This window comes from Ranitomeya variabilis, chromosome 4, assembly GCF_051348905.1.
Source record: "Ranitomeya variabilis isolate aRanVar5 chromosome 4, aRanVar5.hap1, whole genome shotgun sequence".
NCBI classification, from domain to species: domain Eukaryota; kingdom Metazoa; phylum Chordata; class Amphibia; order Anura; family Dendrobatidae; genus Ranitomeya; species Ranitomeya variabilis.
In genome coordinates, this window is record NC_135235.1 from 635343643 (window position 1) to 635365391 (window position 21749).

Consider the following 21749-nt stretch of genomic DNA (forward strand, 5'->3'; position numbering starts at 1 on the left):
AACAAGATAATCTTGTAGTTATGATACCTTTTAATGGATAACAAAAATAAAATAAATGATGTTACACAGCAAGCTTGATTGAGGAATACACTCTGAGTAGTATTGAAAGTTTGCTTTATAACTTTATTTATTTTATTTTTGTTAACCATTAAAATCTATCACAACTACAAGATTATTTTGTTTTCCCTACAGACACCGCTTAATGAATTCACTAGAAATGGTACTTGCGTCAGGGACAGACTGCAGGTACATGTTTGGTGGGCGTAAGTTACGCTACTGGAGTGGCATAACTGTTGGTGAATTTGGTGGGCACTGGCAGGCCCGGTCCATACTCCACCCACTTTGGACGAGCTGCTGGGATTGGCGTGAAAATGAAAAAAATTGCAAAAAAATTTATGCAACTTCGCACTTTGTTAAAATTTTCCATCTTTTCAAAGTGTTTTATGCCAGAGTGCGCAGGCACGGGGTTTGATAATTCTGGATGTAGATGGCCATGTCAGATATAGTGACAGTCATGTTTGCAAATTGTGTGTTTTTTTGGCTCCACGTGCAGCTCGAGATTTCCATTGTGGATCCCTGCAGGAACTGAATTCTTTTGCATGCAATATCTTGATCCATTAACTGGACCAGAATGAAGTAAAGATTAGCAAAGTCACTTGATGCGAATCGAATATATGTAAACTTTTAGATATTTCGCAGATCTCTGCAAATTCGAACAATTTCGATTAGTGTAAATTGATATTTTTCACTTTGTAGATGGTTGCTGAAGGCTCCCGTGAGCTCAGGAGTGGCCACGTGGGCTTTTCCATGAAGCCTTGCAGCAAACACATTACATTACATGATGTAGTGGAACAAATCAGGATGGAATATCAGAGACTTTATTTAAGTTGAGGCAGGGAATGCTGCACCCATTTTAGGTTGATTTGGGATTGTGAAAGGACATCAACGTTCATAGCTCAGTGATAAAAAGAGAAAGCTCTAAAAGTTTAGACAATTTCTTCAGAGAGCCCTAAAACTTTAAACAATTTCCTCAGTGTGTGTTGCACAATTGCACAAATGAAGAAAATGAGTAGTATTCTATGAATCATGCAGAGATTCAGTTGCCCAGTAGAGAGAGACAGAAGATACGTGCCAGCAGCGGAGCCCAAGCCAGTAAGATGGATCTTGGATTTAGTGCTGCTGGGCTGGCATTTTTTTTTTCTTCATTTGATTTACACAATTTTTTCCTAATTTCTTTGTGCACTAGAAAATAGCAAGCCAGCACAATATGTGAAGAAAATCTGAACTTGGTGTCAGTCAGAGAAAATGTGTTTGTCACAAGTGACTGACTGTACTGTCTTTTTTTTTTATTCATTTTTCTGAAAGGGGGATAATTGTATTTTAAAAAATACTAAATATAATTGACATAAATCCAGACCTATAACTTTGACTATCAACCGCATTAAGTTGGTGTGCATGTGTCACATTTTTTTTTTTCTGACACTTTTTTCTTTAGTGAAATCGCACGCACGCACGCGCACACACACACATATATACCAATTCTATTGTAGTTGTTAGATGTTTGGACATGTACCAATGCATTTCTTGTTATCTCTTTTTTGAAAGTGTAAAATAATTTTGTTAAAAAAAGTAAATTAATGTAAAAAAATCCAGTCATTTCACTGTACAAGTTTGTTTTGTACATGTGTATACTATTATTTTTGATAACCCTAAACGTGACACCAGTATGTGGCGCCCCTGCGGTCCAGCTGCCACAATAGTATCGCTTCCCTAATGGTGGTGGTATCATGCCTGGAAGTAAATGGAGCTCCCTACACTAGGCAAACCACGCATCCACACACAAGCCCAACCCTGACCAGAAGGGGGAGCACAAGCCCCTAGTTTGTAGGGTGACTGTCTCTTCTGGCTGGGAGGGAGGAGTAAAAGAGGGAGAACAGAGAGTAGTTTGAGAAAGGGAAGAAGCACAAGGAGCACGTGTTTTTTTTTTTCCAGGATTGGAGCTATGGAAGGCTCACCCTAAGATTGCGACGAGAGGAGGACACCAGAGTCCCAGGCTACCAGGGACTGCAAACATTGAGAGCAGAATCTGGAGACCAGGGGACTGCAGGTTCTCTGGCTACCCCTGCAGCACCAAAAGCATCACATTACAGAGGGCTCAGAGCTGGGACTGAGAGGACAGCTTGCATAGAGCTCGCAATGTATGCTGGTTGTAGCTGCTACAAAACAGGCAAGCAGGGAGTACAGATCAGCTCATAAGCTGTTGAATCTCCAAACAGGCGGTCATAAAAAGGAAGGCTTATTCTGCCCACTTAGTGGAGTGGACTCCAGCTGCTTCCAGACTGGCCAGAGCCTGAATCTAGTGACCAGAACCCCTGCATTCAACCTGCATCCATCACCAGTACAGGTAAAGACTGAATTTCTTCCTCTCCTTGTTCCTTTCTGCTGCACTGCTCACTACAACCCCCATCATCACCCCAGGGGCATGCTCCTGCTGATGGGAGGGATGCATCTTGCTGCATTACCATCAGTCCCCTAGGGACACCAAATGCAGCACTGGCCAGACACCTCAGCTGGCGTCACGACAAAGCCATAAACTATTATCCCCTGTAAATATTCCCCTTTCACTTGTTTGGTCAGGGCCACGGTGCTGGGCAATCGCCACTGTGACATCCCTGATAGACTGCCTGCCTGGCTACCGAGTACCTCGGCATGCACGACCGCGGAAAATACAGCAGGATTTTGCAGTTGCTGGCTTTTTGGACATGTACCTTCGTACTTAGCATGTCCTCTCATTTCATTTTTGAGAATGGGGAATAATTTAAGTTGAAAAGATGACCTTTTGTCAAGTTCCCTTTAAAGTTTTGGACAGGATAAGTCAAAGTAATGACTTCAGCTGCATATAACTGTTGTAGAATTACATCATACGAGCAGCTGATAGGAGAAAACCGACCAACATCAGAGTTTAAACTGGTTTCTAGGGAGGAAACGGTAAAATTCCTCGAAGACGATGTGCTGGACAAATCAAAAGTTCACACTGTTGATTTTGGATAAATTTACATATTTGAACAATTACAGTGTAAATTATTTTGCTTGATTTACTGTAGTTCTCTTTATTTACTTTTTACAATAATTTTCTTTAACATTTTGCAAAAAAAAAAGAAAAAAAACATCAATGAGTTAGTAAAACATGGATATGCGATCAAATAAGTAGTTAAAGTCTGGGCAAAATACATACACGGAGCAGAAAAACATAAGGGACTCTGGCGCTAGACAAGCAATCCGCACTGATTATCAGTGTCTTAAGCGTTGAGCAAAGTGCCAGAAGAGTGCTAATTTCAGGTCAACTTCAGGCTGAGATGAGGGATGGAAAAACAGAACACCTAACAAAAAGGAATAAAACAAGGACAGAATTCAACTACTGTGATACTTGGGGATCTGGGGTTAGGACAGTATGCAACCAAAGACCCCAGACATTTTGAAATTTAGCAGGACATCCCCTATTCTAAAAGGTAATTTTCTCTTTTGAAATGGTAGTATTAACCAGAGCTTTCCATCTGCCGATTGTGGGAGATGTATCAGCCGTACAGTGGAGCAAAATTGCTTTACAGGCTAAGAATTAAGGCTCTTTCACATGTCTTGATATTACCGGTACTGGAAAAACAGTCCCGGAGATATCTGTGTATGTGTGGCAACCGTGTGCCACATCAGTATTGCACGTTCCGGCACCTAAGAAAACTGACACAGTTCTCGTTGATCTCAGGCGCCAGGTGCTGAAGACATCTCACATCATTGTCCCTTCTTGAGAAAAAGGAGATGTATTCCAGCTTCTTTGAATCCGAAAATTTATTAGAAAATGCTTTTTAAAAAACCATGGCAATGGCAAAGTTCACTGTTGTGGGTTCTGCTCTTGGGCTCCCTCCGGTGGTTGTGGGTGGTGGTGCTGTCTTTGGTTAAGCATGTCATCAGGTGCGTCCGCTGAGTGCAAGCCTTGATGGGCTGTTTGGTCTCACTTGATTCTCTGGTCAGTGCCGGTTGTCCATTGTTTCTTGGAGGATTCACATCTCTGCCTGGTTTCTCCAGCTATTCTGTCCAAATCATCAAAGATAAGTCCTGGCTTTGTTTTTGCAGTCCACATGCTGTGGACTTTATAGTTCAGTGCATTTCTATGTTTTTTCTTGTCCAGCTTTGTCTGTGTAAGGATTTATTTAGCCAAGCTGGAAGCTCTGGAGAGGCAGATTTACCCTCTATACCTTTAGTTAGGTGTGGAGATTTTTGTATTCTCTGTGGTGGATATTTTCTAGTATTTTAATACTGACCGCACAGTACTCTGTCCTGTCCTTTCTATTTAGCTAAAGTGGCCTCCTTTGCTAAATCCTGGTTTCAGTCTGCATATGTTATTTCCCTCTCCGCTCACAGTCAATATTTGTGGGGGGCTGTCTATCCTTTGGGGATTTTCTCTGAGGCAAGATAGTTTTCCCGTTTCTATCTTTAGGGGTATCTAGTCCTCCGGCTGTGTCGAGGTGTCTAGGCCGTGTTAGGTACATCCCACGGCTACTTCTAGTTGTTGTGTTAAGTTCAGGGTTTGCGGTCAGTACAGGTACCACCTCCTCCAGAGCACGTCTCATGCGGATCCTAGGCCACCAAATCATAACAGTACAACTGGCCCACAATGAGTTAAATGCATCTCAAAAGAAGGGAAGAAAAGTGCTGAGCCATTTTTTTTTCTGTTGTCTACTTTGTCTTCTCTTCCCTCTTAATCTCTGGTTGGTTCAGGAGTTTGGCGCTGGCATGGATGTTCAGGGTTTGGCTTCTCGTGTGGACCAACTTGCTGCAAGAGTACAGGGTATTTTTTATTATATTGTCCAGACTCCGGTTTTAGAGCCTAGAATTCCAACTCCTGATTTGTTTTTTGGGGACAGGTCCAAGTTTTTGAGCTTTAAAAATAACTGCAAACTGTTTTTTGCTCTGAAACCCCGTTCCTCTGGTGATCCCATTCAGCAAGTTAAAATTGTCATCTCTCTGCTGCGTGGTGATCCTCAGGATTGGGCATTTTCCCTGGAATCTGGGAATCCGGCCTTGCTTAATGTAGACACCTTTTTTCAGGCGCTAGGGTTATTGTATGATGAACCTAATTCAGTGGATCATGCAGAAAAAACCTTGTTGACCCTGTGTCAGGGTCAGGAAGCGGCAGAATTATACTGCCAGAAATGTAGAAAATGGTCTGTGCTCACTAAATGGAATGAGGATGCTTTGGCGGCAATTTTCAGAAAGGGTCTTTCTGAATCCGTTAAGGACGTTATGGTGGGGTTCCCCACGCCTGCTGGTCTGAGTGATTCTATGTCTCTGGCCATTCAGATTGATCGGCGCTTGCGCGAGCGCAGAGTTGTGCACACGATGGCGTTGTCCTCTGAGTGGAGTCCTGAGCCTATGCAGTGTGATAGGATTTTGTCTAGAGCTGAACGACAAGGATTCAGACGTCAGAATAGGTTGTGTTTTTACTGTGGCGATTCTGCTCGTTATTTCTGATTGCCTTAAGCGTACAAAGAGAGTCGCTAGTTCTGTTACCATCAGTACTGTACAGCCTAAATTTCTGTTATCTGTGACCTTGATCTGCTCATTGTCGCATTTTCTGTCATGGCGTTTGTGGATTCAGGCGCCGCTTTGAACTTGATGGACTTAGAATTTGCCAAGCGTTGTGGTTTCCCCTTGCAGCCTCTGCAGAACCCTATTCCTTTAAGGAGCATTGATGCTACACCTTTGGCTAAAAATAAACCTCAGTTTTGGACACAGCTGACCATGTGCATGGCGCCAGCACATCAGGAAGATTGTCGTTTTCTGGTGTTGCATAATTTGCATGATGTTATTGTGCTGGGTTTTCCATGGTTACAGGTACATAATCCGGTGCTGGATTGGAAATCTATGTCTGTGACTAGTTGGGGTTGTCAGGGGGTTCACAATGACATTCCTTTGATGTCAATTTCCTCTTCCCCCTCTTCTGAATTCCTGAGTTTTTGTCAGATTTCCAGGATGTATTTGATGAGCCCAAGTCCAGTTCCCTTTCTCCGCATAGGGACTGTGATTGTGCTAGTGACTTGATTCCAGGCTGTAAGTTCCCTAAGGGCCGACTTTTCAACCTGTCTGTGCCAGAACATACCGCCATGCGGAGTTATGTTAAGGAGTCCTTGGAGAAAGGGCATATTCGGCCATCTTCTTCACCATTGGGAGCGGGTTTTTTTTTTGTTGCCAAGAAGGATGGCTCCTTGAGACCCTGTATTGATTATCGCCTCTTGAATAAGATCACGGTCAAATTTCAATACCCTTTGCCTTTGCTTTCTGATTTGTTTGCTAGGATTAAGGGGGCTAGTTGGTTTACTAAGATTGACCTTTGAGGGGCGTATAATCTTGTTCGTATTAAACAGGGTGACGAATGGAAAACTGCGTTTAATACGCCCGAAGGCCATTTTGAATACCTTGTGATGCCTTTCGGGCTCTCTAATGCTCCATCTGTGTTTCAGTCCTTCATGCATGATATCTTCCGGAATTATCTTGATAAATTCATGATTGTATATTTAGATGATATTTTGATTTTTTCCGATGATTGGGAGTCTCATGTGAAACAGGTCAAGATGGTATTTCAGAGCCTTTGTGCTAATGCTTTGTTTGTGAAGGGGTCTAAGTGCCTCTTTGGAGTTCAGAAGGTTTCTTTTTTGGGATTCATTTTTTCTCCCTCGTCTATAGAAATGTATCCTGTTAAGGTTCAGGCCATTCATGATTGGATTCAACCCACATCTGTGAAGAGCCTTCAGAAATTTTTGGGCTTTGCTAATTTTTATCGCTGTTTCATTGCCAACTTCTCCAGTGTGGTTAAACCCCTGACCGATTTGACGAAGAAAGGCGCTGATGTGACGAATTGGTCCTCTGCGGCTGTTTCTGCCTTTCAGGAGCTTAAACGCCGATTTACTTCTGCCCCTGTGTTGCGTCAGCCAGATGTTTCTCTTCCTTTTCAGGTTGAGGTTGACGCTTCTGAGATTGGGGCAGGGGCCTTATTGTCTCAGAGGAATTCTGATGGTTAATTGATGAAACCGTGTGCCTTCTTTTCCCGAAAGTTTTCGCCTGCGGAATGCAATTATGATGTCGGCAATCGGGAGTTGTTGGCTATGAAGTGGGCATTTGAGGAGTGGCGACATTGGCTTGAGGGGGCCAAGCACCGTGTTGTGGTCTTGACCGATCATAAGAATCTGATTTACCTCGAGTCTGCCAAGCGGCTGAATCCTAGACCGGCTCGATGGTCCCTGTTTTTCTCCCATTTTGATTTTGTGGTCTCGTATCTTCCGGGTTCTAAGAATGTTAAGTGTCATGATCTCTGCAGGCAGAGATCATAGCAAGCCTATAGAGGGACAAGCTCTCGGAAGATGGAACTATACTGACCATGAACTAAGCCTGCCGCGCAACTAGAAATAGCCAGGTAGCATTTCCTATTTATCGCTAGATGCCCAGCTCTGGCCTAAGACCTAAATAGCTAGCAGAGGGAAATATAAGACCTGGCTCACCTCTAGAGAAATATTCCAAAGAAGACAGTAGCCCCCCACATATAATGACGGTGAGTTCAGATGAAACAACAAACGCAGCAGGAAAATAGTCTTAGCAAATTTGAGGTCCGCTTACTAGATAGCAGAAGACAGATAGTATACTTTCATGGTCAGCAGAAAAACACTAACAAAACACCATCCAGAGATTACCTTAAACTCTGGCATTAACTCATAACGCCAGAGTAGCAATCCCTGATCAACGAGAGCTTTCCAGACACAGTAACAAAACTTCAGCTGTGAACTGGAACAAATAGGCAGAACAAAACATGGACAAAAGTCCAACTTATCTAGTAGTAGTCTAGAAGCAGGAACAAGCACTGAGAGGCATCAGATAACATTGTTGACCGGCAAGAAACCACCAGAGAAATGAGCTTAAATAGCGACACCCACTACTGATGGAACCAGGTGAAACAGGAAAGAGGATGACAAGTCCAATTCCACAAGCGGCCACCGGGGGAGCCCAGAATCCAAATTCACAACAGTACCCCCCCCTCAAGGAGGGGGCACCGAACCCTCACCAGATCCACCAGGGCGACCAGGATGAGCCCTATGGAAGGCACGAACAAGATCAGAAGCATGAACATCAGATGCATTGACCCAAGAATTATCCTCCTGGCCGTAACCCTTCCAGTTGACCAGATACTGGAGTTTCCGTCTGGAAACACGAGAGTCCAAAATTTTCTCCACAACGTACTCCAACTCACCCTCAACCAACACCGGAGCAGGAGGCTCAACTGAAGGTACAACAGGTACCTCATACCTGCGCAATAACGACCGATGAAAAACGTTATGAATGGAAAAGGACGCAGGGAGGTCCAAACGGAAAGAAACCGGATTAAGAATCTCCAATATTCTATAAGGGCCGATGAACCGAGGTTTAAACTTAGGAGAAGAGACCCTCATAGGGACAAAACGAGAAGACAACCACACTAAATCTCCAACACAAAGCCGAGAACCAACACGACGATGACAGTTGGCAAAACGCTGAGTCTTCTCCTGGGACAACTTCAAATTGTCCATAACCTGCCCCCAGATGTGATGCAATCTCTCCACCACCGCATCCACTCCAGGACAATCCGAGGATTCCACCTGACCGGAGGAAAATCGAGGGTGAAACCCCGAATTACAGAAAAACGGGGACACCAAGGTGGAAGAGCTGGCCCGATTATTGAGGGCGAACTCTGCCAATGGCAAAAAAGCAACCCAATCATCCTGGTCAGCAGAGACAAAACACCTCAGATATGTCTCAAGGGTCTGATTAGTCCGCTCGGTCTGGCCATTAGTCTGAGGGTGAAAAGCAGATGAAAAAGACAAATCTATGCCCATCCTAGCACAGAATGCCCGCCAAAATCTAGACACAAATTGGGTACCTCTGTCAGAAACAATATTCTCAGGAATACCGTGCAATCGGACAACATTCTGAAAAAACAGAGGAACCAACTCAGAAGAAGAAGGCAACTTGGGCAGAGGAACCAAATGGACCATTTTAGAGAAACGGTCACAGACCACCCAGATGACAGACATCTTCTGGGAAACAGGCAGATCTGAAATAAAATCCATCGAGATGTGTGTCCAAGGCCTCTTAGGAATAGGCAAGGGCAACAGCAGTCCGCTAGCCCGAGAACTACAAGACTTGGCCCGAGCACAAACGTCACATGACTGCACAAAGACTCGCACATCTCGTGACAGGGAAGGCCACCAGAAGGATCTTGCCACCAAATCCCTGGTACCAAAAATTCCGGGATGACCTGCCAATGCAGAAGAATGTACCTCAGAGATGACTCTGCTGGTCCAATCATCCGGAACAAACAGTCTATCAGGCGGACAACGATCCGGTCTATCCGCCTGAAACTCTTGCAAGGACCGCCGCAGATCAGGAGAAACGGCCGACAAAATTACTCCCTCCCTAAGGATACCTGTGGGTTCAGAATTACCAGGAGAGTCCGGGTCAAAACTCCTAGAAAGGGCATCTGCCTTAACATTCTTAGAACCCAGTAGGTATGACACCACAAAATTAAAGCGAGAAAAAAATAAAGACCAGCGCGCCTGTCTAGGATTCAGGCGTCTGGCAGTCTCAAGATAAATCAAATTTTTGTGGTCAGTCAATACCACCACCTGATGCCTAGCCCCCTCGAGCCAATGGCGCCACTCCTCAAACGCCCACTTCATGGCCAAAAGCTCCCGATTCCCAACATCATAATTCCGCTCTGCGGGCGAAAATTTGCGAGAAAAGAAGGCACAAGGCCTAATGACGGAGCAGTCGGAACCTTTCTGCGACAACACTGCCCCAGCTCCGATCTCCGAAGCGTCAACCTCAACCTGAAAAGGCAGATTCACATCAGGCTGACGCAACACAGGGGCAGAGGCAAAACGGCGCTTAAGCTCCTGAAAGGCCTCTACAGCATGAGGGGACCAATTAGCAACATCAGCGCCTTGTCTGGTCAAATCAGTCAGTGGTTTAACGACATCCGAAAAACCAGCAATAAATCGGCGGTAAAAGTTGGCAAAGCCCAAAAATCTCTGAAGACCCTTAAGAGAGGAGGGCTGAGTCCAGTCACAAATAGCTTGCACCTTGACGGGATCCATCTCAATGGAAGAGGGAGAAAAAATATACCCCAAAAAGGAAATTTTCTGGACCCCAAAAACGCACTTAGACCCCTTCACACATAAAGAATTAGACCGCAGAACCTGAAAAACTCTCCTGACCTGCTGGACATGAGAGTCCCAGTCATCAGAAAAAATCAGAATATCATCCAGATATATTATCATAAATTTATCCAGAAAATCGCGGAAAATATCATGCATAAAAGACTGGAAAACTGAAGGGGCATTAGAAAGACCAAAAGGCATGACCAAATACTCAAAGTGGCCCTCGGGCGTATTAAATGCGGTCTTCCACTCATCCCCCTGCCTGATCCGTACCAAATTATACGCCCCACGAAGATCAATTTTAGAGAACCACTTAGCACCCTCTATACGAGCAAACAAATCAGTAAGCAATGGCAATGGGTATAGATACTTAACAGTGATCTTATTCAGAAGCCGATAATCAATACATGGTCTCAAAGAGCCGTCTTTTTTTGAGACAAAGAAAAACCCAGCTCCCAAGGGAGAAGAAGATGGACGAATATGTCCCTTTTCCAAAGACTCCTTTATATATTCCCGCATAGCAGCATGTTCCGGCACAGACAAATTAAACAAACGACCCTTTGGATATTTACAACCCGGTATCAAATCTATGGCACAATCGCACTCACGGTGCGGAGGTAACGACCCAAGCTTGGGTTCGTCAAAGACGTCTTGATAATCAGAGAGGAACTCAGGGACTTCAGAGGGAATGGACGACGAAATAGAAACCAAAGGTAAGTCCCCATGAATACCCTTACATCCCCAGCTCAACACAGACATTGCTCTCCAGTCCAAGACTGGGTTGTGAGACTGCAACCATGGCAATCCCAGTACCAAATCGTCATGTAAATTATACAGCACCAGGAAACGAATAATCTCCTGGTGATCCGGATTGATACGCATGGTTACTTGTGTCCAGTATTGTGGTTTATTATTAGCCAATGGGGTGGAGTCAATCCCCTTCAGAGGAATAAGAGTCTCCAAAGGCTCTAAATCAAAACCACAACGATTGGCAAAGGACCAATCCATAAGACTCAGAGCGGCGCCAGAGTCAACATAGGCGTCCGTGGCAATGGATGACAAAGAGCAAATCAGGGTTACAGACAAAATAAACTTAGACTGAATGGTGCCAATGGAAACAGACTTATCAAGCTTCTTTGTACGCCTAGAGCATGCTGATATAACATGAGTAGAATCCCCACAATAGAAACACAATCCATTCTTCCGTCTAAAATTCTGTCGCTCGCTCCTGGACAGAATTCTATCACACTGCATACTTTCTGGCGTCTTTTCCATAGACACCGCCAGATGGTGCACCGGTTTGCGCTCCCGCAGACGCCTATCAATCTGAATAGCCATTGTCATGGACTCATTCAGACCTGCAGGCACAGGGAACCTCACCATAACATCCTTAACGGCATCAGAGAGACCTTCTCTGAAAGTTGCCGCCAAGGCGCACTCATTCCACTGAGTAAGCACAGACCATTTACGGAATTTTTGGCAGAAAACTTCAGCTTCGTCTTGCCCCTGAGATAGTGCCATCAAAGTTTTTTCTGCCTGAAGTTCCAAATGAGGTTCCTCATAAAGCAAGCCCAAGGCCAGAAAAAACGCATCCACATCGCGTAACGCAGGATCCCCTGCTGGCAATGAGAAGGCCCAATCTTGAGGGTCACCCCTGAGCAAGGAAATCACAATCCTAACCTGCTGAGCAGGGTCTCCAGCTGAACGAGACTTCAGGGACAAATAAAGCTTACAATTATTTCGGAAATTCTGGAAGCTAGCTCTATTCCCTGTGAAGAACTCCGGCAAAGGAATTCTCGGCTCAGATACCGGAGCATGTACCACAAAATCTTGTAAATTTTGTACTTTCGTGATGAGATTATTCAAACCCGCAGTTACACTCTGGAGATCCATTATTGTCAGGTGCACACAGAGCCATACAGAGATTAGGAGGAGAGAGAGAAAAAAGACTGCAGCAAGGCAGACTGGAGGAAAAAAAAAAAAAAAAAAATTCCAGCAGACTTCTTATAACTCTCCTTTCTCAACCTGGGTCTTTAACACTTTATGGGCCGGTCAAACTGTCATGATCTCTGCAGGCAGAGATCATAGCAAGCCTATAGAGGGACAAGCTCTCGGAAGATGGAACTATACTGACCATGAACTAAGCCTGCCGCGCAACTAGAAATAGCCAGGTAGCATTTCCTATTTATCGCTAGATGCCCAGCTCTGGCCTAAGACCTAAATAGCTAGCAGAGGGAAATATAAGACCTGGCTCACCTCTAGAGAAATATTCCAAAGAAGACAGTAGCCCCCCACATATAATGACGGTGAGTTCAGATGAAACAACAAACGCAGCAGGAAAATAGTCTTAGCAAATTTGAGGTCCGCTTACTAGATAGCAGAAGACAGATAGTATACTTTCATGGTCAGCAGAAAAACACTAACAAAACACCATCCAGAGATTACCTTAAACTCTGGCATTAACTCATAACGCCAGAGTAGCAATCCCTGATCAACGAGAGCTTTCCAGACACAGTAACAAAACTTCAGCTGTGAACTGGAACAAATAGGCAGAACAAAACATGGACAAAAGTCCAACTTATCTAGTAGTAGTCTAGAAGCAGGAACAAGCACTGAGAGGCATCAGATAACATTGTTGACCGGCAAGAAACCACCAGAGAAATGAGCTTAAATAGCGACACCCACTACTGATGGAACCAGGTGAAACAGGAAAGAGGATGACAAGTCCAATTCCACAAGCGGCCACCGGGGGAGCCCAGAATCCAAATTCACAACAGTTAAGGCTGATGCCCTCTCTAGGAGCTTTTTGCCTGATTCTCCTGGAGTCCTTGAGCCGGTTGGCATTCTCAAGGAAGGGGGGTGATTCTTTCTGCCATCTCCCCTGATTTACGACGGGTGCTTCAGGAATTTCAGGCTGATAAACCTGAACGCTGTCCAGCGGGGAAACTGTTTGTTCCTGATAGATGGACTAGTAAGGTGATTTCTGAGGTTCATTGTTCTGTGTTGGCTGGCCATCCTGGGATTTTTGGTACCAGAGATTTGGTTGGTAGGTCCTTTTGGTGGCCTTCTTTGTCACGGGATGTGCGTTCTTTTGTGCAGTCCTGTGGGACTTGTGCGCGGGCCAAGCCCTGCTGTTCCCGCGCTAGTGGGTTGCTTTTGCCTTTGCCGGTCCCTGAGAGGTTTTGGACGCATATTTCTATGGATTTTATTTCAGATCTTCCGGTTTCCCAGAAGATGTCTGTTATCTGGGTGGTTTGTGATCGGTTTTCTAAGATGGTTCATTTGGTACCCTTGCCTAAGTTGCCTTCCTCTTCTGATTTGTTTCCGTTGTTTTTTTCAGCATGTGGTTTGTTTACATGGCATTCCTGAGAATATTGTGTCTGACAGAGGTTCCCAGTTTGTTTCTAGGTTTTGGCGGGCCTTTTGTGCTAGGCTGGGCATTGATTTGTCTTTTTCTTCCGCATTTCATCCTCAGACAAATGGCCAGACTGAGCGAACTTATCAGACCTTGGAGACTTATTTGAGATGCTTTGTGTCTGCTGATCAGGATGATTGGGTGACCTTTTTGCCATTGGCCGAGTTTGCCCTTAATAATCGGCCTAGTTCGGCTACTTTGGTTTCGCCTTTTTTGTGCAATTCTGGTTTTCATCCCCGTTTTTCCTCTGGGCAGGTTGAGCCTTCTGACTGTCCTGGTGTGGATTCTGTGGTTGACAGGTTGGAGCAGATTTGGACCCATGTGGTAGACAATTTGGTGTTGTCTCAGGAGAAGGCTCAGCGTTTTGCTAACCGTCGTCGGGGTGTTGGTTCCCAGCTTCAGGTTGGGGATTTGGTCTGGTTGTCTTCCCGTCATGTTCCTATGAAGGTTTCTTCCCCTAAGGTCAAGCCTCGCTTTATTGGTCCCTATAAGATTTCTGAGATTATTAATCCAGTGTCTTTTCGTTTGGCCCTTCCAGCCTCCTTTTCCATCCATAATGTTTTCCATAGATCTTTGTTGCGGAAATATGTGGTGCCCGTTGTTCCCTCTGTTGATCCTCCTGCTCCGGTGTTGGTTGATGGGGAGTTGGAATATGTGGTTGAGAAGATTTTGGATTCTCGTTTCTCGAGGCGGAGGCTTCAGTATCTTGTCAAGTGGAAGGGTTATGGCCAGGAGGATAATTCTTGGGTTGCTGACTCCGATGTTCATGCTGACGATTTGGTTCGTGCTTTTCGTTTGGCTCGTCCTGATCGGCCTGGGGGCTCTGGTGAGGGTTCGGTGACCCCTCCTCAAGGAGGGGGTACTGTTGTGGGTTCTGCTCTTGGGCTCCCTCCGGTGGTTGTGGGTGGTGGTGCTGTCTTTGGTTAAGCATGTCATCAGGTGCGTCTGCTGAGTGCAAGCCTTGCTGGGCTGTTTGGTCTCGCTTGATTCTCTGGTCAGTGCCGGTTGTCCATTGTTTCTTGGAGGATTCACATCTCTGCCTGGTTTCTCCAGCTATTCTGTCCAAATCATCAAAGATAAGTCCTGGCTTTGTTTTTGCAGTCCACATGCTGTGGACTTTATAGTTCAGTGCATTTCTATGTTTTTTCTTGTCCAGCTTTGTCTGTGTAAGGATTTATTCAGCCAAGCTGGAAGCTCTGGAGATGCAGATTTAACCTCCATACGTTTAGTTAGGTGTGGAGATTTTTGTATTCTCTGTGGTGGATATTTTCTAGTATTTTAATACTGGCCGCACAGTACTCTGTCCTGTCCTTTCTATTTAGCTAGAGTAGCCTCCTTTGCTAAATCCTGGTTTCAGTCTGCGTATGTTATTTCCCTCTCCGCTCACAGTCAATATTTGTGGGGGGCTGTCTATCCTTTGGGGATTTTCTCTGAGGCAAGATAGTTTTCCCGTTTCTATCTTTAGGGGTATCTAGTCCTCCGGCTGTGTCGAGGTGTCTAGGCCGTGTTAGGTACATCCCACGGCTACTTCTAGTTGTTGTGTTAAGTTCAGGGTTTGCGGTCAGTACAGGTACCACCTCCTCCAGAGCACGTCTCATGCTGCTCCTAGGCCACCAGATCATAACAGTTCACATGGCAAGATACAGTTACGAGTTTCAAATGCTAGAGGCGTCCTTTATGAAACTATACATGCACAAGTCCTATACAACTTTTATACAAAATGTGATCAATAAAAATTGATTTCAAATCATATGACAAACATGCTAATCACATTAAAAAAGGGAAGCGAGGGAGGGGAAGCAAAGGAAAGGGAAAGAAACAATAGAAAAAGCGTAAAATAGATAAAATCATGTCAGTACATGCATATACTTAGGCACAAAAAGAAAAAAAAAATAATAATAATGGAATGCAAACTCCTTGCAACCGTTCAGACCCCCAGAATGGCATGTTCCCAAATAAAAAATCCAAAATGTCTCTCTGGTCATTAGAAGTCTCTTGATGTTTCCTCCTCTCAATGGATGTGCAATGCGTTCTATTCCAGAAATCCTAAATCAAGCAGTACTTCTTTGATGACAATAAATAAAATTCCTGGATGCCATTGAAATGGCGCGATGTGAACTGGAATGAGAAACAATGTCAGCTATATGTTCAGAAATTCTGACCTTTAAATTGCGGGTTGTGCAACCTATATACATCAGATTGCATTCAATGCATTTAATCATGTAGACAACTTGCGAGAGTTGCAGGTTATATATTGTTGAATTTTAATTTATTGGGTGTTATTGAAGTTTGAGAATGTACGAGTTGTTGCAGAATGTTTACATGATCTATATCTACAGTGGAGGAAATAAGTATTTGATCCCTTGCTGATTTTTGTACGCCCACAGACAAAGATGTGAACAGTCTATAATTTTAAGGGTAGGTTAATTTTAACATTGAGAGATAGAATATCAAAAATAAATTCCAGAAAAAAACACATTGTATAAATTATATAAGTTTATTTGCATTTTGCAGTGAGAAATAAGTATTTGATCCCTTACCAATCATTAAGAGTACTGGCTCCTACGGAAAAGTTAGATGCTCCTAATTAACTCGTTACCTGCATTAAAGACAGCTGTATTACACAGTCACCTTTATAAAAGACTGCTGTCCACAGACTCAATTAATCAGTCAGACTCTCACCTCTACAACATGGGCAAGACCAAAGAGCTTTATAAGGATGTCAGGGATAAGATCATAGACCTGCACAAATCTAGAATGGGCTACAAAACCATAAGACCATAAGTAACACACTGGGTGAGAAGGACATGAAGAAGGCATATGTGCAGTCCCGTCTGAAGTTTGCCAATGAACACCTGGATGATTCTGTGAGTGACTGGGAGAAGGTGCTGTGGTCAGATGAGATGAAAATTGAGCTATTTGGCATTAACTCAATGTGCCATGGTTGGTAGAAGAGAAATGCTGCCTATAACTCAAAGAACACCGTGCCCACTGTCAAGCATGGAGGTGGTATATTATGTTTTGGGGGTGTTTCTCTGCTAAGGACACAGGACTACTTCACCACATCAATGGGAGAATGGATGGAGCCATGTACCGTCAAATACTGAGAGACAACTTCCTTCCCTCCACCACGTCATTAAAAATGGGCCGTGGCTGGTTCTTCTAGCAAATCAATGACCCAAAACATCACAGAACAAGCGGCGGACACCGCGTTCCTTGCAGATACCAGTGCCACCCCTAGGCAGGGACATTATTCCGGTCCACTAATCGGATCTGCATATGATCTGAGAATTCCATAGGGATCCGCGTTAGGACCTTAACTTAACCTTGCGTCACATACTCATGTTATCTCTAAACAACAATCTCTGGCAATGGGTCCATCACTGAACACTTGAGTGAATGCCTGGACTCACTTCTTGAACCATTATGTTTGAGAATGCCGGGTTTCCTTAAAGACTCCAGGGATGTCTTGGATCAATTTACCGACATCTGGAGCGATGATTTTTTATGGTTAAGGTGTGATGTAACAGCTCTGTATACGTCAATTCCTCAAAATGTGGCTATCGAGGCACTTGAATATCATTTAAAAAAATATAGTGATTTTTCATCTCATTTGTTCATGTATATGATCTAGGTTAAATATTGTTTGGAAGACACTGCAAGCTCTAGTGATAATTTATGCTAGACAGTATGAGTTTATTGGACACTAGATGGTGACCCGATTCTATCGCATCGGGTATTCTAGAATATGCATGTCCACGTAGTATTTTGCCCAGTCACGTAGTATAATGCTCCATGCAGTTATGGCCCCATAGATGCCCCATATAATGCTCCATGCAGTTCTTTATGGCCCCATAGATGCCCCATATAATGCTCCATGCAGTTCATTATGGCCCCATAGACGCTCCATATAGCATTGTGCCACATGTAATGCTGCTGCTGCAATAAAAAAAAAAATCACATACTCACCTCTCGTCACTGCTCCTCAGCGTCCCGTCTCTCCGCACTGACTGTTCAGGCAGAGGGCGGCGCGCACACTAATATGTCATCGCGCCCTCTGACCTGCACAGTCACTGCAAGAGGACGGGAAGACGGACCGGCGCCCGGCGGATGGAACGTGGACATGTGAATATGAAATGCTCACCTGCTCCTGGCGCTCCTGACACTGTCCCTGCCTGTCCCATGGTACCGCAGCTTCTTCGCGCAGGGCCTTTGATGACGTCGCGGTCACATGAGGCAGGTCCTAGTCGCACACCAAACTTAGCATCGGAACCTGCCGCTTGCATGGACCGGTCACCGGAGCGTCGGAAAGGCGGCGGAAGGTGAGTATATAATGATTTTTTTTTTTTTTAAATTATTTTTAACATTAGATCCTTTTACTATTGACGCTGCCTATGCAGCGTCAATAGTAAAAACTTGGTCACACAGGGTTAATAGCGGCGGTAACGGAGTGAGTTACCCGCGGCATTACGCGGTCCGTTACCGCTGGCATTAACCCTGTGTGAGCCGTGACTGCGGGGAGTGTGGAGCGACCGCCCGGCACTGACTGCAGGGGAGTAAGGAGGGACTAATTGGACTGTGCCCGTCGCTGATTGGTCGCGGCAGCCATGACAGGCAGCTGCCGAGACCAATCAGCGAATGAATAACCATGACGGAAGTTGCCGACAGAAGAACAGACAGAAAGACGGAAGTACCCCTTAGACACTTATATATATAGATAACTCAGTATAAGAAACACATGGGAGCACATCAACAAACATTAGATAAGCGACCTAATAACACAACATGACGTTTCGACTCTCCCAAGTCTTAATCATGCCATTGCTTAGTAGGGTGATAATGATACGTAAATGTAGCAAATCCTTTGTTTTGGATAGTTCTATAGTTCTTTCTTTTTGGATAGTGCTAGTTGCTGATAAGGTAATCAAATGCCAATGGCTGTACTGTATGCTGCCCTGTGCGTAGGACCTGTGTTGTGCGTCTTGAATGGCGGCGCTCCGGTGCCTTGCAGATGCCGGCGTCATGATCTAGGTTACACACTTCCTGATGTCACATATTTTCTGGTATGGCAGATACATTGATACATTGACGACATTGATCATTTGGTCTAGTGATGTATCTGCCATACCAGAATTCATTTGGTAACTCAATTCTACCCAATTCAACCTTTCTTAACACACTGCTCATTTGACTTCTATTTCACTTTTCAATTTACAAAGCTTTACAAAGAGAGCTGCGACATTGGGAAATATTATTTCACCTAGCCTCTTTAAACCCACAGCCAGACAAAAGACATGGTTAAACCATCCGGGTTTTTTGGCTCCGTAGGATCTAGATGTAGAACATGTAAACACTCTTCAACAACTTGCCCATTCTCCAACTTCGACAACACCCAACAACTCAAAATTCAACAATGTATTAACTGCAACTCTCGCAATGTTGTCTACATGATTAAGTGCATTGAATGCAATCTGATGTACAGTGCCTTGCGAAAGTATTTGGCTCCCTGGAACTCTTCAACCTTTTCCTACATATTATGCTTCAAACATAAAGATACCAAATGTAAATTTTTGGTGAAGAATCAACAACAAGTGGAACACAATTGTGAAGTTGAATGAAATTTATTGTTTTTTTTAAATTTTTGTGGAAATTCAAAAACTGAAAAGTGGGGCGTGCAATATTATTCGGCCCCTTTACTTTCAGTGCAGCAAACTCACTCCAGAAGTTCATTGTGGATCTCTGAATGATCCAATGTTGTTCTAAATGCCTAATGATGATAAATATAATCCACCTGTGTGTAATCAAGTCTCCGTATAAATGCACCTGCTCTGTGATAGACTCAGGGTTCTGTTTGAAGCACAGAGAGCATCATGAAGACCAAGGAACAAAACAGGCAGGTCTGTGATTCTGTTGCGGAGAAGTTTAAATCCGGATTTGGATCCGGATTTGGATACAAAATGATTTCCAAAACTTTATTTCCAAATACTTATTTCCCCCACTGTAGATGTAGAACATGTAAACATTTTGCAACAGCTTGCACATTCTCCAACTTCAATAACACCCAACAAATTAAAATTCAACAATATATAACCTGCAGCTCTCGCAATGTTGTCTACATGATAAAGTGCATTGAATGCAATTTGATGTATATAGGTAGCACTACCCGCAATTTAAAGGGAACCTGTCACCCCCAAAATCGATGGTGAGGTAAGCTCACCGTCATCAGGGGCTTATCTGCAGCATTCTGTAATGCTGTAGATAAGCCCCCGATGTTACCTGAAAGAGGAGAAAAAGACGTTAGATTATACTCACCCAGGGGCTGTCCCGCTGCGGTCTGGTCAAATGAGCGTCTCAGGTCCGCTCCGGCGCCTCCCATCTTCATTCCATGACGTCCTCTTCTTGTCTTCACGCTGCGGCTCCGGCGCCGGCGTTCTTTGTCTGCCCTGTTGAGGGCAGAGCAAAGTACTGCAATGCGCAGGTGCCGGGCCTCTCTCACCTTTCCGGTGCCTGCGCACTGCAGTAGTTTGCTCTGCCCTCTACAGGGGAGACAAAGTATGCCGGAGCAGCGGCGTGAAGACCAGAAGAGGACGTCATGGAATGAAGATGGGAGGCGCCGGAGTGGACCTGAGACGCCCATTTGACCAGACCGCAGCGGGACCGCCCCTAGGTGAGTATAATCTAACCTCTTTATCTCCTCTTTCAGGTAACATCGGCGGCTTTTCTACAGCATTACAGAATACTGTAGATAAGCCCCTGATGCCAGTGGGCTTAGCTCACCATCGATTTTGGGGGTGACAGGTTCCCTTTAACCCCTTAATGACAGCCAATACGTTTTTTAACTGACCTGAGATATAAGAGAATAGCCTCCCCATACAGGTGACAATCCAGCAGCTGCCGGCTGTACACTATAGCTGACAACTTGCTGCATCAGCCATGATCAGTGTTGTCACTGTACATATCTGTTTAACCCCTTAGATGCTGCTGTCAATAGTGACTACATCATTATAAATGGTTAACAGAGTGTGGGGGCTTCCTCTTTATCCAAATTGGTGCCCTCAGATCATGATTTTGTGGTCCTGATGTTTGCCATGGCAAATCATGACCAAATAGTGGCCTAAGAATCTAACGGCTGTAGTAATCTGTTCAGAAGTTAGAGACATTTAGGTGATAAAAATGCACATTTTCATTTCTGTCATGCCACTTTGCATTAATTCCTGTAAAGCACCTGGAGAGTTAATAAACTACCTGACTGCAGTTTTCAATACGTCAGGGGGTGCTGATTTAAAAATGGTATCACGTTTGGGGGTTTCCCAATATATGAGACCCCTAAAGTCACTTCAAACATGGATAAATCTCTAAAAAAATAAATTTTGTAAATTTCCTTGAAAAAATGAAAAATTGCTGCTACATTTTTAATCCTCCTAAAATGCTAGCAAAATAAAATAGCATTTTACAAATGGTGCTGATGTAAAGCAGACATGTGGGAAATGTTATTTATTAATGGTTTGCTATGGTATGGCCATCTGGATTAAAGGGATAATCATTCAAATTTTGAAAATTGCTATTTTTTTTACATTTTTCTCAAATTTTTGATATTTTTTATAAATAAACACACAACATATTGACCTAAATTTACTATTATCATAAAGTATAATTTGTCTCGAAAAAACAATTTCAAAATCACTGGGATTTGTTGAAGCGTTGCAGAGTTATTACCACATAAAGTGACACTGGTCAGATTTCAAAAATTTGGCTCCGTCACTAAGGGGTTAAAGGTCAGAATTTTGTAAACACATAACTGACATTTTCTCTTTCCAGTTCACATCGCGCCATTTCATTTGCATCCAGGCATTTTATTCATTGCCATAAAAAAAGTACTGCTTGATTTAGGCTATGTGCACACGTAGCGGATTAGGCTTAGGAATTGCTGGTGCGGATTCTGCCTCTCCTGGCAGAAAACGCACCTGCGGATTTGTCGCATTTTTTGTGCGGTTCTGCAGCGTTTTTTGCTGGGTTTTCTTGCGGATTTGCTGCGGTTTTTACCCCTGCGGTTTTCTATAATGGAGTGGGTACAAAAACGCTGCAGATTCACAAAA

At 44.1% G+C, this 21749-nt stretch overlaps 1 protein-coding gene across 2 annotated transcripts in view; it reads left to right on the plus strand.

Moving 5' to 3' along the window:
- LOC143767238 (uncharacterized) overlaps positions 1-21749 on the plus strand; it is a 388340-nt gene that overhangs the window by 354088 nt on the left and 12503 nt on the right. The window lies entirely within an intron of this gene.